Raw genomic sequence first — 14,767 nt, 5'->3', positions numbered from 1 at the left:
TGTGCCGAGGTATTGATAATCCTTGACCAGTTCAATGTCCTCATTGTCAACTGTAAAGTTACATAAATCTTCTGTTGTCATTACTTTAGTGTTTTTGACGTTGAGCTGTAGTCCTGCTTTTGTGCTTTCCTCTTTAACTTTCATCAGCATTCTTTTCAAATCATTACTGGTTTCTGCTAATAGTTAGGTATTGTCTGCATATCTTAAATTATTGATATTTCTCCCTCCAATTTTCACACCTTCATCTTGGTCTGATCCTGCTTTCCGTATGATATATGTTCTGCATACAGATTAAACACCTTTTCCGATTGGGAACCATATTCTGTCCTTAAAGTAACCTCTTGTCCAGAGTATAGGTTGCGCATCAGGACAATCAGATGCTGTGGCACCCCCGTTTCTTTCAAAGCATTCCATAGTTTTTCATGATCTACACAGTCAAAGGCTATAAAGCACAGGGTGATTTTCTTCAGAAATTCCTTGCTCCTTTCCATTATCCAATGTATGTTTGCGATATGATCTCTGGTACCTCTTCCCTTTCTCAATCCAGCTTGGACATCTGGCATTTCTTGTAGAATCGTGAGCATTACTTTACTTGCATGGGATATTAAGGCAACAGTTTGATGATTACTGCATTCTCTGGGATCCCCTTCCTTTGGAATTGGGATATATATTGAACACGTCCAGTCTGTGGGCCATTGTTCAGTTTTCCATATTTCTTGCCAAGTTTTTGACAAGATTTGGACAGATTCTGTCTCAGTAGCTTGTAGCAACTCAGTCGGTATGCAATCTGTTCCTGGTGATTTGTTTCTTCCAGGTATTTTAAGAGCAGCTTTCACCTCACATTCTAAAATTTCTGGTTCTTCATCATATGGTTCCTCTGTAAATGAATCTGTCATCCTTGCATCTCTTTTATAGAGTTCTTCAGTGTATTGCTTCCATCTTCCTTTTATTTCATCTTGGTCAGTCGGTGTGTTCCCCTGTTGATTATTCAACATCCTTACTCTTAGTTTAAATTTCCCTTTCATTTCTCTAATATTTTGGAACAGGACTCTTGTTCTACCTTTTTTGTTGTCCTCTTCTATTTCTATACAATAATTATTGTAATAGTTCTCTTTGTCCTACATACTAGTCGTTGTATTGTTGCATTTAGGGTTCTAGCTGTGTTTTTATCTCCTGTTGCTTTTGCTTTCCTTCTCGCTCTAACTATTTTAAGAGTTTCTTCAGTCATCTGTTGAGGTCTTTCTCTCTTTTTAACTAGAGGTATTGTCTTTTTGCATTCTTCCCTGATAATGTCTCTGACCTCAATCCATGGGTCTTTTGGTTCTCCGTCAACTAAGTTTAAAACCTCAAATCTGTTCCTTATTTGATCTTTATATTCTTCTGGGATGTTATTTAAAATGTATTTTGGCATTATGATTGCTTTGTTCTTCTTCTTTAGCTTTACTCTGATTTTTGATATGACCAGTTCATAATCTGTACCACAGTCTGTTCCTGGTCTTGTTTTCGCAGAAAGTATGGAACTTCTCCATCGTCTGCTACCAATTATGTAATCAATTTGATTCCCATATTGACCATTTCGTGATGTCCACGTGTACAGTCATCTTTTCGGTTGTTTAAAAAATGTGTTTGCAAGAAACAAATTATTTATTTATTTATTTATTTTATTTTGTTTCATTTTTAAACCGCCCATAGCGAGTAGCTCTCTGGGCGGTGAACAAAACAGGATTAAAATACAATATACAATAAAATCAATGACGAACAACAGCAAATTAAACAAAAACATTAAATAGAACATATTGACATTAAAATTGAACATTATAATAACATTAAAATGCCTCACATTGGCTTCACAGAATTCAGTAAGTCTTTCTCCTGCTTCATTTCTGTCCTAGGCCGCATTTCCCCACAATTCCTGTTTCTTCTCTGTTCCCTACTTTTGCATTCCAGTCCCACATGATTATCAGCACATCCTGTTTTGGTATGTGATCAATATCTTCCTGTAGTTCTGCATAAAACCTCTCCAGTTCCTCTTCTTCTGCATTTGCCGTTGGAGCTTAGACTTGGATGATGGTTATGTTAATAGGTTTCCTATTAAATTTCATTGATATAACTCGCTCAGACCTTGCATTATAGCTCTGAATTGTTTTTGCTGCATCACTTCTCACTATTAAAGCAACCCCGTTTCTTCTTAATTTCTCATTTCCTGCATAAAATATTTTGTAGTTGCCTGATAGGAAATGTCCCATTCCCGTCCATTTTAGTTTGCTCACACCAAGTATTGTGATGTTGATGCGTTCCATTTCTTGCTTGAAAATTTCTAACTTTCCCTGGTTCATGCTTCTCACATTCCATGTTCCTATTGTGTGCGTCATACAACTCCGGACTCTCCTTTCTCATCTGTGCACATCAGTCTCTGGGCTTCCTTTCGGCTTTGACCCAGCCACATCATTAGTCACAGCGTTACTCATACTTGCCCTTTGTTCTTCCCCAGTAGCTCGTTGAGTGCCTTCTGACCTTGGGGTCTCATCTTCCAGCACTATCTCGTGTTGCATTTTGGATACTCTGTTCATAGGGTTTTCGTGGTAAGAGGTATTCAGGGGTAGATTACCATTGCCTTCCTCTGAGTTTGGGTGCATCTTAGTCTGGTGTCTCAGCTTTGACCATTCCGCCTTGTCCTGTCCCAGAGCAGATTTTAGGGTGGGCACCCCCAGTTACTTATTTTGTATGATTTTATGACATCATTATGTATTTATGATAATATCAGAAGCCTGATGATTTTGATTGCATAAATATATTGTTATTCTTGATGGGGAGAGTCCCCCGATCACAGTGATATATCATACAGGGTACCCCAACATATATTTTGGGGTTCAGAGACATGTGAAGTTTGGCTTGAAGTTGCTGTAGCTGTCAACTTTTCTCCTTTTTTAGTGTTTTGAACTTTCAAGCAAATAAGGAACTGGGACCTAGGAACCAACTTCAGCGTCGAGGCAAAACCACTGCTGCTGAGGCTGAGGGACTGAACAGGAGCGGAAGAAGCAGGAAGGGTAACACAGAGGGAAGAATAAGCTGTCAAATTAAACTCCAGATAATAACAAAAGGGCTTGAGAACTAACCAAACCTGAGAAGACTTGAGTGATAGACCTCTAGAAAAAAGCCACCAAGAAGGGGAAAGGGCAGGAAATGGGGTTGAGAGAGAATGTCAGGAGAAAAAGTAAATGAATGCTGCTGATGGGAAAAAATGGTTCAAAAACATCCAGGGAAGCAAATGGAAGGACTCACCATAGAGGACTCACCATAAAAAGGAACACTGAGGATGAATAACAAGGTAGAACAAACAGAAAAAATAAAGTAGAAAGTGAGGCTGATATAAGAGTGAAACCTCCCTCCATTGCATTTCAGCTCAGGCTCACCCTTAAGGGTTAAAGCCAGCGAGTACAGTACTGGTTCTTAACAGGCACTGAAGTGAGGAAAGTTGTTTGGAAGGACAGGAACTTTCAATAGTTTTTGATCTTGTGAGTTAAAAGATCTGTGAACTAATGTGAAAAGTATCATGAAGGAAGAGGCCACACAGAGGATCTAAACAATAACAAGAACTTTACTATGACTAATTATATACAGGCGGGCCCTGCTTATATGGCAGGTTCCGTTCCGGACTGCCACCGTAAAGCGGAAATTGCCATAAAGCGGAACCCATTGACAATAATGGGTGCGCGAAAATGACACGAAAATGCTGCAAAATGCTGCAAAAGTGCAAAACTGGCTTTAAAGTGGGGAATTGAAAGCCGCCGCATTAGCGGAACACCGGAAAGCAAAGCGCCGGTAAGCACAGCCCTACTGTACAGAGAAAAAGGCCTACAACGAAACTGCCACAGCCTGGGGCTAACTCAGCAGTTCCTGGTATGGCAAGCCTGGAGGACCAATACACTACATCCCTCCCCCCTAGATCTCATAGTCCTGAAGATACTTGGGACGAGCCCTGGTGCAGGTCGATCGATGACAGTTTTGCATTGAAGTTGATAGTGCATCCCCTAGTTCCCCATTTGGCTCTGGTTGATGCTGGTCCACTTCAAGGTCCTGGTGCAACTGCTCTTGTCAGGAGCAGCCACTGGCTCATTTTCTCTCCACTTGAGTATTTCCAGCATCCTCAGAGAGAACTGAAGGAGGTGGGCTTTGACCTCTCATCTGGTCCACATGTCGACATAACACATGGCCATCTGGTGTTTGAGCCCTGTAGGACAATGGGCCCATGCCTTGGGTCACAGTGGCAGGAGTCCACATTTTACCAGCACCGTAGTTCCTGACATACACCGGGTCACCTGGGGTGAACACCTATGCAGGTTCTTGAACTGCAATGGACTTCCTTGGTCAGTCCTCGGTCAAGTCAGGATGCAACCAATCAAGCACAGTCGTTAGTCATCTGTTCATTAATAGCTTGGCTGGGCTCCTTCCAGTTGTGGTACAAGGTGTGATGTGTCAGGAGAAAACTTGCAAGGTGTCGGTCCCAGTCACCTTCTACAATCTGTTTCAATGCATCCTTTGTTGTCCTGACCATCCTCTCGGCCTGGCCATTGGTTGCTGGATGAAAAGGGGATGAAGTGACATGCCACATCAGTCCATTATCCAGGAATGTGTGGAATTCCACAGATGTGAACTGGGCCCCATTGTCTGAGACAATGGTGTTTGGCAACCCATGTGTTGTGAAAAGCCTGCGTAAAGTCTTGAAAACAATACGAGATGTCATTGACAATACCGGAACCATTTGGAGTATGAATCAACAACAATCAAGAAAGTTCACACCCAATTGAGAACACAGGCAAGAACTGGGTCCTTGGACGACGCAGTGGCAATATTCCCAGCATGGAGGGGTGGTTCCAGTAACGACTCTAACAACAGCTTGTCCGGCAAAGGGGTTTCATCAACCCCAGCATAAGGGAGAGGAAGGCCGCTCAAAGCATCACCATAGGCAATGCTCCTGCCAGGCCTTTGTTGCAATGTGTAATTGTCCACATTCAGGAAAATCACCCACCACAACATGCATGGAGATAATATTTGTGGCATCTGCTGGTTAGGGGCAAACAATCCCAATAATGTGGTCAGTAGCAATAGTGAATGGTCAACCATAGACATAGTCATGGAATTTTTTTACGCTAGCCACAATAGCCAGGGCCTCCTTATCAATTTGGGCATAATTCCGATCTGTTGAAGACATTGTTCTGGAGTAGAAAGCGATAGGCACCTCACGAGAGTCCTCAAGTTGATGGCTCAGCTCCAATACCATATGGAGATGCATCATACGTGAGAATCAAGGGCTTCCGTTCATCATAGTGCACCAAGACACTGTCAGACAATAACAGGTGTTTTACATCATGGAAAGCCTTATCATGCCGGGCTGTCCACTGCCATGCAGCATGCTTGTCAAGAAGGCGATGCAATGGTTCAGCCACTGTGGCCTTATGTTTCAAGAATGTGTGATAGAAATTCAAGAGTCCCAAGAAGGCTTGGAGTTCCTGTTTATTACAAAGCACTGGAGCTTCATGAATTGCTTTAAATTTTTCTGGGGTAGGCCAAATACCAATGGCATCAATACTGTAGCCAAGGAATTCAATTTGGGAAACACCAAATACACATTTCTCATGCTTGACCCGGAGACCAGCAAAAGCAAAACGATGCAGTACATCCCGCACCTGTGAGGCAAGTTCAGCAATGGAGTTGCCAGCAACCAAGACATCATCAAAATACAGTATGGCACCTGGTACTCATTTGAGAATGTCCTTCATTAAGCTCTGAAAAATTCTAGGGGCCACAGAAACACCATACTGGAGGTGTTTTACTCTGAATGCTCCACGATGAGTGGTGATAGTCTGAGCATCAGCAGTAGCATCATCCACAGACAGTTGCTGATAGGCCTGGGCCAGGTCAAACTTCACAAAAACTTTTCCTTGTGAAGGTGATGCCAAAAGATGACTCACCACTGGGATTGGATATGGATGCTGATGCAGGGCTTTATTGATAGTGCACTTGTTGTCACCACAAATGTGGATGTCGTCATTGGCCTTCAATGGGGTGACAATGGGTGTCTCCCATGTAGGGTGTGTCACTGGCTCCAAGATGCCTTGCTCTATGAGGTGATCAAGTTCAGCATAAATCTTTGCTTGCAGTGCAACGGAACATGACGGCATTTCATACAGATGGGGGCCACAGTAGGATCCAAGACCTTTATCAAAAACAGCTTTGAAATCATTTAGGATGCTATCCCATAATGATTCACCAATCTGGTGGATCCCCGTGAGAGCAATGCCCAATGGCTCAAACCAGTCTAAGCCAAGGAGACTGGTACGATGCCCATGAGCAGCCAATAACTGTAAAGTTGCATGGAAAGTTTGGTAATGTACCTCAACTTCACAGACGCCCTTTATTGGAACCTGATTTTCCTGGTAATCAGTAAGTTTGGAGTGGAAAGGGACAATTTGTGGGGCCCCACAAGGAAATAATGTGGTTAATCACATCCTCTGCATTGTCATATGTGGAAAACTTCTGTACAGTGTGTGTGGTACTGCTTTGTGTCCTTGATGGTGTTTTCCCTTCCCCCGCACCTGGGGGTGGCTGCTTCTGCTTTGTCTTGGCATACTCGCTCAATATGCCCAACTTTTTGACAATACCAACACTGTGCACCTCTGAAATGGCAGGCACACTGTTCATGGGATCCACCACAGCTCTTACATTTCACTGGAGAAACTTGTCTGGATCTTGGAGGTCCTGCAGCACCTACTCTGGTTGATGAGCATTTGCACTGCAGCCTGTGGATCTCTAGAAGTTGTTGATTTGAATCTTAAGCCAGCTGGTTTTCTGAACAGGGTGAGTTTCTTGCCAAGTGCACTTCTCGGGTGCTGCTTCTTAGCCAGAGCTTCCTCTAATGCAGTCTTGAACGTGAGCTATCCTTTTGCAAACCCTTTTGCAGGTCCTCATCATGCAACCCACAGACCAGGTGATCACGCAGCATCTCCTCAAGGTTTGGGAAATTGCAATGTTTTGCCATGCATCTAAGTTCAGCAACATACAGTGACACACTCTCTGTTGGGCCCTGATTTCGTTTGTAGAAAGAATTATGTTGTGCTATTTCAAACAGTTTTGGAGAGAAATGCATTCAGGATATCCTCGCAAGATGTATTAGCAAGTTTTGCTGGTGGTAGGAGGGCCTGGGCTAAGTCAAAAGTGTCTGGCCCACAGACACTAACACAGCACGCTTCTTCTCTGACTCTGTGATGCCATTTGCTGCCAAGTAGACCTCCAGCCTGGCTGCATAACTTTCCCACTTGCTGGGATGTGCAGGGTTAAATTCTTCAAGATGCCCTTGGGTGGCCATATTCCACAAGATACACACTGACCTGGAGTGCTTTGCAGTGATTTCCACAAGGCCCAAGCTGATGTCCTAATCCAGTCTAAGGAGAAATGTTCTCTCCCTTTCAGCCTCTAATGCATGAAGAAAACACTCTGTGTGCCTCACAGAATCCCATCCTCGTCGCCAGTGAAAAGTATCATGAAGGAAGAAGCCACACAGAGGATCTAACAATAACAAGAACTTTACTATAACTAATTATATACAGAGAACAAGGCCCACAGGATGGTGCTGCTTGTTAGGCAGGCCTGGAACTGAAACTGCAACAGCTTGGGGCTGACTCAGCAGTTTGGGAGACATGATCATAATTGCAATATATCCGATTCCACAGTACATTGAGATGAGTTACATCAAAGTTCTACTGTATTCCAATTTGAAGTCTATGGAATGGAAATTGTAATATAATAAAATACAATATAAGCAATAAAAGGAGCAATAAAACTACAATTGTAGTTTTTAATTGTTTTTTTTAAGTGTTTTTAAATTTGTATATTTGTTTTTAATGTTTTTAATTGTTGTAAACCGCCCAGAGAGCTTCAGCTATGGGGCGGTATACAAATGTAATAATAATAATAATAATACAATTAAAAATCATACAGCATCTAGCACAGCATGTTACAATGACTGCGACAAGCAGAATAAATTAAGTGGTCCACCAGGGTCCGTGGGTAAAAAAGTTTGGTAACCTCTGGCTTAAGTCAAGCTATATAATGTTGTTTGCAGTCCTGTTGCTGCTGCAGTAAATAACAGTTCTGCAGTGCATGAAGCTGACTGATCTCTTCAGCTCTGTAATGTCTGCTCACAGTAGCACCATCAGTTTGTTCTGCTCAAGGAACAAAAATGGTTCTAACACTAGGGCATATCTGATACTATGAATGTGAAGTGATAATTTGCACATCATGAGATGGACCAATCACTGAGTCATGCAATCTTTGTGGCTGGCTCTCTAAACTGTTCAATATGGGCTTTATATAATCTCATGTACTGCCTTCACAAGAAAAGTCACAGAGACACAGCCATCAAACAGACCCATCAAACTGCAATTTGTTTGACTGGTTTCCATAGCAAAAAAAGTTGGGAAATCATGAGGACGCTCACCTGCTTCCTTTGTGATACACCATTGCAGAACTATCCCTTCACTCACAGATCTCTGAAGCTTAGATACGGAAACTCACTAATGCAATGCCCTGGTAATGATATTGAAAGAGGTTCTTACTGGAATATGTTAGGATTAGTAGGCTTTTTAAATAAGTTATATCTGCTTATAGAGGACAAAATGTGCTTTTGCTAGATAACAATAGCCAATCAGTACACAGCATACTGAATAGCATTCTCTGACGCATCTGGAACTGATGTACTGATGAGACATGATACTGGGCTACATACATGGTACTGGGCTATATACATGATATGAGACATGATACTAGGCTATAACGCATTATGGCTTTCCTGTTCTGAGTAACCCATCTGTTTTTTACTCCCACATGGGTAGAAAAGTCAGCCATTCAGCATTACAGCTCCCATTGGTCTATGCACACATTTCTTATTTTATTCAGGTGGTTTCCACGTTACTGTTTAACCTACCTCTGTAACTGCTGTATCCGAAAGGATATGTTTAATACCATTAGTTAACAATAGGTTTGAAGAAATTAGGGGAAATTTTAAAAAACAGTTAATAATGTTAATATTAATGTTAATAAAAACAGAAAATATATTTAGGCATGTATGTGTACTCTCATTATTTTTTTCATTTCTATATCACCGTCCTTCTCGTGGAAGCCCAGGGCAGTGAACGGATCTTTTTTTAATCTATGCAATAAATATGTCTAAAACATACATTTCTAAAATCAGAAAATCCAAAGCAATTTATTAGCCACTGAAATTTCCGAAGACATTCATGGCTCAAAGGCCTGGGTGAAAAAAAAGTCTGTCATTCACATTTAAACACAATCACATAGGGGACAGAGTCACCTCCTCGAGGAAGTTTCATAAATGCAGCATTGTCATGGAAAAGGGCCATGGGCCACACCCATTGGTGACACTACCAACAAGGACTCCCCCACTTTGTACATCAGTTCCAAAACCTTAAACTGGGCCAGGTAGCTCGCAGGCAGGCAGTGCAAAGCTTTTAGGACAGGTGACATATGGTTTCATTTTGTTGCCTTGATCAATGCCTTGTTGCCATTCTGCATTAGCTGCAGCTTCTGGACAATTTTCAAGGGTAGCCCCAATCGACTGCATTGCAGTAATCCAATTGTGAGGTTACCAGCATGATGAACTACCATGGTCAGGCTATCTTGGTCCAGGAACCGCCATAGCTGGTGAACCTGCCCAAGCTGGGCATAAGCACTCCTCACTACTGAAGCCAGCTGGGCCTCAACTGACAGTGTGGAATGAAGATATATCTCCAAGGTATGTGCTTGCTCATTCAGAGGGAGTGCAATGCAACCCAGAACAAGTTGTCACCCTAATTCCTGTACATGAGAACCTCCTACCAACAGTACTTCTATCTTATCAGGATTTAGTTTCTGTTTATGGGCCCTCTTCCAGCCCATCACTGTTTCCAAACACTGATCCAGCAGAACCTGCACAGCCTCTCCTGATTCAGGTGGAACTGAGAGATAGAGCTGAGTGTCATCAGTGTACTGATGACTTTGCACTATAAATCTCTGAATGACAGTTCCCAATGGTTTCATATAGATATTAAATAGCAGGGGGGACAGAATAGGCCCCTACAGGACCCCACAGCATGAGTGCCATGGGCTACTGTCTAGTAGAAACCCTTCAGGTAGAAGCAGAACCGCTATACTATTGTGCCCTAAATCTCAACCGTCAAGATGCTCCAACAAGATATTCAGTGATTTTGAATACGACGGAGAGAGCAAGGAGAACCAAGAGGGCTGTGTTCCTGCTCTTCCTCTTCCAAAAAAGGTCATCAACTAAGGTAACCAAGGCTGTTTCACGGCCAAAGCCAGACTGAAATGGGCCCAGATCTCCAATTTCTCCAGATATGCCTGCACCTGCAAGACCTCCATTCTCTCTATCATCATGCCTAGGAAGGGGACATTTGTAACCATACAATAATTGTCTAATACCTCAGGATCCAGAAGTGCCTCTTTAGGAGGGGCTACAGCGCTGCCTCTTTTAAAGTGATGGGTGTCATGCTCTAGCAGCAAAGCATTAGCCACTCCCTGGACCCACCCATGTGGTAAGCACCATTATGTGCTCTAATGTGTGTTTGGTCATATTTGCCAAGAAACTTGTGCCAGCTTTTCATCACCCAGAGTTTCTCCAAAAACCAAAGTGCCGCCTGAACTCCTTGTGGCCATACAGGGTGATCAGAAATTATTGTGTTCCACCATTCCACAGTAACACAAGGGCCTTGACAGAAACATCTGCCATGTTGCCTGCAAAATCCTCCAGAGCACTTAAGAATCCTTCAGATTTCATAAGCCTCCAGGGGGTGGACCATCCCAACTGGTCCTCCTACTCCTGCAAGCGGGGGGGGGGGGTAGTTGCAGCCAAACCAAATCTCACCAGGGAATAATCCATTTGTGACAACAGGGTAACAATCACCCCTCCCACCAGTTCCAGTCTTCTCTGTAGCAATGAACAGATGAAGACTATAACATGCAATATTGTTGGGTACATGATGGATTTAGACATTCCCATTGTTGTCATGGTGGTCATGAAGTCCTGAGCTGGACCAGATAAGGTGGGCTACTGATCTGGAGATACCCAAGACTATGTCAGAGACTGCCTCTTTAGAGAGGGAGGTTGTTGGGCAACAGAGTGGGTACAACAACAAGATCCACATCCCCTTGCATCCAACTCCCAGGCAGATTGTTTTCCTAGTGCGACAGATAAGACTCCCCAAACTGCTTATGCTGCACTGAGTACCCAAGCAGGCAAAGCTGAGCAAAATCCAGACCACCCAACTTGCCAGCCCAATGCATGGGTGTTTCACTCTAGCTTTCTGTTTGCCTAATTAGCTAGATCTGCTTTCCTAAATGACAGTCATTGCTACAATTTCATTCATTGGCTGAAAACACTGAAAGGTGGGAACAGGCTAGCTTCCCACAAAACAAATGCCTGCAAATTTTGCCTCATATCTCTGGTTCTGCACATACTAGAAACTTACTCTTTTTTAATGAAGGCTGAGAATGAGGCATTATGGTTCATTGAGGGTGGGGCAACTGTTCCCCCATACACACAGATCCTCATTATGGCCCCTGGACCTGTTTTGGTCTGCCTCTATCAAATGTGTGCTATTTCTAAATGTTCTAACAATACAGAAGAGTGGTTTTGGTGAGACTCTTAAACATTTTACCCACCAAGATCCTACGTGGCAGATTTGCCAAAATTCAGTTCAAGGACAGGTGGTGTCCTTGCAACTATCTAGAGCAGCCTTTCCCAACCAGTGTGCCTCCGGATGTTGTTGGACCACAACTCCCATCAGCCTCAGCTAGCATTGCCAATAGTCAGGAAGATGGGAGTTGTAGTCCAACAACATCTGGAGGCACACTGGTTGGGAAAGGCTGATCTAGAGCTAGAAACAGCTATCATGTGTTCTACTGTAGATTTTATCAAGAGATTAGAGAATGCAAAATTTACTCCATTATGAGGCAGTTTCCTGTTGGATCCTTAGAGACCCTTTTGAATATTTTCCTTGAGGGGTCTAATAAATCTGTGACTAAACAGGTGGCATTCAATATCTGATGTTGTAATTAAATATATCTTAAATCTCCTATGAGTGTTAGTTCCAAACTTGTCACTTTTATTAATTAATAATTGGTTCCACTGAGGCTGTGATTTTATACTACTTTGTATCTCATACATTGTTTAATGGTTGGTTGACCCATTCTTACGAAGCAAAGTCTCTTGTCTGTCTCTGAGCAGACAGAGACTGGGTGTGGGGATCTTACATGTGGAATAATTCTTTTGATGAATAGTAAATGATGTCAGCAAACTTGGAATAAGGCACTACTATCACCATCTTTTCAGGGCTGCTAGCTAATGATGAATTACTGCTACTAGGGTCAACAAGGAGCCCAAAGAGACTTTAGATAGCATGCCACACCTTCTTTCAAATGGAGGGAGGTTTCAAAAGCAGTGAAAGAAGAAACAGCCATCAAAAATTCTACTGGGCTAGGCCTAACAGGTCTTTGGATGCCAGCTTATGCGTCTTGAATTCGAGACAGATCATCTACACCAAAAAGAAACGATCAGCACTGTGAATGAGCTTGGAGCTCTCTTTTCAAATTAGCATACATGTGTGTAGCTAGGGATGAGCAAAACTGTCAATTTTGGTTCCTCTCAGTTTCTAATTTTTCCAATCTTAAGTTAAATTCTCCGTATTTCCACATCAGTTTGCATTTTGTTAAGTCCTCATGAAAATTTGATAGTGAATTTCTTCTAACATATACATATCTGTATGCTGTTTTACCTTTTTTTTTGCAAAGCAAATAGAATCTTTTCACCAGAAAGGCTCCAGGATGTCTGTGAGAAACCAGCCATGCAGATTACACTACCAGTGCTGATTCTGTGATCATCGCCACCATGAAAGGGAATGGATATGCAAGGGACCAGTTCAGGCTGAATCCTTAAAGATGTAAGGGCAAGATACACTGCAACAGCACAGCCTAGCCCCAAAATAACCACATGCACATCTCAGAGATAAGAACAAGGAGCATAGCAGCTTGATAAAAGGAGCCAAGACACTCTTTTACTGCTTCTTATTTTTATTGTATTTTATGTATATTTATATCCCACCTTACTGAATGGAACCCAAGATGGCATACATATAATTCTCAGGCAGTCACCCATCCAGGTACTGACCATCCCCAGACCTACTTAGCCTCAGCAAGGTGGTGGCCTCATGTGCCTTCAGACCATATCCCCTCTAAGGAAGTAAAAACAGTTGACTAGTATGCCATGGGTGCTGCTTCAAAACATCTTACATGAGGAGCTGATTGACTCTGTATTAGCATAAGTACATGGTAACATTCAGGCCATGCAATATGTTGTCATCTGTTTTCTGTTATGTCTGTTGTCTGCTGGGGGGGAGTAATCGAGTTACAAAAATCATAGAAGGAGCTGCTTTTGGATAGAAAAAAATACTCTTGGAGGCAGAGTCTCTGCTGAGCGTTTATTTGATTTTTCATCTATTCAGGCTGTATGTTAGTTTCTCTTCTTCCAAGAATCAGTTTCTTATGTGTTAAACAACAGCTCTGAGTCTTGGCCTGATCCTTCCAATGCCTCAAGCCATTTTTAGCTCCTAAGCTCTCCACCACTCAGCACTGCTTGCGTAGGACCCAGGGAGTTTATTCAACCAATTTTTGTCTGTGGATGTCCTGGAACAGAGCTAGCTCCCTTAAAGCCTGCTGGCCACAGATAAAATGAAAACAGAATAGCAAAGGGGTTGTTTGTTTGAAATCTCCTGTCGGGAAGGGAAAAATAAAGTTCCTGGGGATGTTTTGTCCATGTGCAGGCTATAAGTAAAGGTGAAGACAGTTTAATTCAATGAAGAAGCTGGCTGACCCACATGTATGCTGCAGTGGGACTAAATAACAAACCTAATCTCTCTGGAACAGGAAAATAAATCCCGTTTGTCTTTTCTTTTATTTCTTGTAAGGTTTCCTGGCTGTACCATCCCAACAGTGATACAGGTTTTTGTTGTTGTTATGTGCCTTCAAGTTGATTACAATCTATAGCGACCCTATGAATCAGCGACCCCAAATAGCATCTGTCATGAACCACCCTGTTCAGATCTTGTACATTCAGGTCTGTGGCTTCCTTTATGGAATCAATACATCTCTTGTTTGGCCTTCCTCTTTTTCTACTCCCTTCTGTTTTTCCCAGCATTATTGTCTAGTTAGGTTAGCTTCTGGCTATTGCAGATGCTGCAGCTCACTGAGAACTCTGAGCTGTATTTTGCAGACAGATTATACAGCCACAAGAGTATCTATATAGTGTTATGGGTTTGGGGCTGAGATGGATGATTTCTATGAGTCCTCTTCCAGCCTCTGCTTGGATTTGATTACATTCCACCCTGTACCTAGAGGTGATAAATCTGCTCTGCTGGCCAGATTTCCCTTTGTTAGTCTAATAGAGGGGCCAGGTGAGTTAATGGGCCTGTTGTTGTTGTTATGTTCCTTCAAGTCGATTACGACTTATGGTGACTTCCAATATCAGTGACCTCCAATAGCATCTGTCTCCTCCCCTGTGGTCAGTTTCACCTATACTAAGCATGATTGCATGGGAGTAAATCCCACTGAATTCAAAAAGCATGCAAATAATGAAACATGCCTCCTCCTCCCCTCCCGTTCTACCTGTTTCCCTCCCTCATTTTCCCCTCTGCCTTCCCCC

The sequence above is a fragment of the Rhineura floridana genome, chromosome 3 (genome assembly GCF_030035675.1).
Source record: "Rhineura floridana isolate rRhiFlo1 chromosome 3, rRhiFlo1.hap2, whole genome shotgun sequence".
NCBI classification, from domain to species: Eukaryota; Metazoa; Chordata; class Lepidosauria; order Squamata; family Rhineuridae; genus Rhineura; species Rhineura floridana.
This window is presented reverse-complemented; position numbering follows the sequence as displayed.